The following is a 2,205-nucleotide window of genomic DNA, read 5'->3' on the forward strand; positions in this document are numbered from 1 at the left end:
AACCCCAGGAGATTCAGCCTTTCCCAGATGAGGCAAAAAAATGCAAATTGAGGCTCATTAACAACCAGCATCTATCTCACCCTCTGGAAATACTCTTATGCAGAACACTGAGGCTACATTCCAAGGCACTGAGTAACTGAGACTACTAGCCTCCAGAAAAAAACTAAGAGATAACTGAACCTTTAATGGGCTTGCAAATCTAGCCAGGAAAGCAAGACTTGACAGTGGTGTTTAACATGAGCCCAACCTGGTTCATCCAAACCCAGTAGAGGGAGCCACAAATAGCAGAAAACCAGCACCCACTCAAAAAATTTGGCAGGCTCCAAAACCCACTGAAATAGGCGAAATGGTGAAAAAAAGAAACAAATCCCAAATGAAAGAACAAGAGAACTCTACCGAAGATGAAATAAATAAAATACAGCTAAGCAAATACTCAGAGGTAGAGTTCAGAGCCATGATCTAGAGGAAGCTCAACAGCATGAGTAAGGACATCAGCACCATGATTGAGATATGGAAACATTGAAAAACAGTGCTTCCTTCGGCAGCACATATACTAAAATTGGAATGATACAGAGAGGATTAGCATGGCCCCTGCACAAGGATGACACTCAAATTCATGAAGCGTTCCATATTTTTATATATTCAAAGAAATAGTGACAAAAATTCCCTAATTTGGTGAAGGAAGAATGCATTCAAGTTCAAGAAGCACAGAGAGCCCCAAGTAAGAAGAACCCAAACAGCCCCACACTGAGACGCATACTAATCCAACTGTCAAAAAATAAAGACACAGAGAGAATCCTAAAAGCAGCAAGAGATAAGCAACAGGTAACCTGCAAAGGAAACCCCATAAGGCTATATTAGCTGATTTCTCACCAAAAACACTACAGGCCAGAAGGGAATGGCATGAAGTAATAAAGTTCATGAAAAACAAGGATCTGAATCCAGACTACTCTACCTGGCAAGGCTATCATTCAAAATAGAAGGTCAACTAAAGAGCTTCCCAGACCAAAAAAAGGCTAAGGGAATACAGTAGCACAAAACCAGCACTAAAAAAAAATGTTAAAAGGCCTGCTGTTAGCAGGAAAAATGGGAAGAAAAATAGAACCACACTAAACAAAAATGGCAATAAATAAGTACAAATCAATAATCACCTTAGATGTAAATGGATTGAATGCTCCCATAAAAAGACAAAGAGTAGCTGATTGGATAAGAAAGCATGACTCATCTATATTTTGTTTACAAGAGACCCACCTCACAACAAAAGACTCACACACATTGAAAGTGAAGGGATAAAAAAAATTTTTCCAAGCAAACAAAGAGAAAAAAAAGCTGGGGTAGCAATACTCATATCTGATAAAATAGATTTCAAAATGAAGGCCATAACTAGAGACAAAGAAGGCCACTACATAATATTGAAAGGATCTATAAAACAGGAAGATATAACCTTGATAAAAATATATGCACCCAATATAGGAGCACCAAAATATATTAAAAAGCTTCTGGAGGACTACTAAGAGAAATTGATACCAATACAATCATAGCAGGGGACTTCAACACCCCGCTGACATCACTGGAGTGTTCCTCTAGACAAAAAATTAGCAAGGAAACAGAGACTCTAAATGAAGCACTAGACCAAATGGATTTAAAAGATATCTACAGAGAATTACACCCCAAAACTACAGAATTCACATTCTTCTCAAGTGCACATGGACATTCTCAAAGATAGACCACATGTTAGGGCACAAACTAAGTCTCTACAAGTTCAAGAAGACTGAAATCATATCAAGCATCTTCTCAGATCACAATGGCATGAAACTAGAAATCAATTGCAAGAAGAACATACAAAGACATTTGAACACATGGAAGCTAAATAGCATGTTATTAAACAATGAATGAGTTACCGAGGAGATCAAGTAAGAAATTAAAAACTTCCTTGAAACCAATAAAAATGAAGACACAACAATACAAAATCTATGGGATGCAGCAAAAGCAGTTCTGAGAGGGAAGTTCACAGCACTACAGGACTACCTCAAAAAATAAGAAAAATCTCTAATAGACTATCTAACCTCACAATTTAAGGAACTAGAGAGCAAACAAAAAGAAAACTCTAGAGCAAGTAGAAGGAAGGAAATAGTAAAGATCAGAGCAGAAATAAATGACACAAAGACCAAAAAAAAACAATTCAAAGGATCAATGAAACAAAGA

General features: G+C 37.2%; 1 non-coding gene across 1 annotated transcript; it reads left to right on the forward strand.

Moving 5' to 3' along the window:
* The first annotated feature begins 529 nt into the window (after positions 1–529).
* On the forward strand, positions 530–636 carry LOC118621146. The gene has a single exon (XR_004957636.1). It is a non-coding gene; the product is annotated as a U6 spliceosomal RNA (small nuclear RNA).
* Positions 637–2,205: the final 1,569 nt, after the last annotated feature.

Source organism: Molossus molossus, unplaced genomic scaffold (genome assembly GCF_014108415.1).
Source record: "Molossus molossus isolate mMolMol1 unplaced genomic scaffold, mMolMol1.p scaffold_m16_p_1, whole genome shotgun sequence".
NCBI classification, from domain to species: domain Eukaryota; kingdom Metazoa; phylum Chordata; class Mammalia; order Chiroptera; family Molossidae; genus Molossus; species Molossus molossus.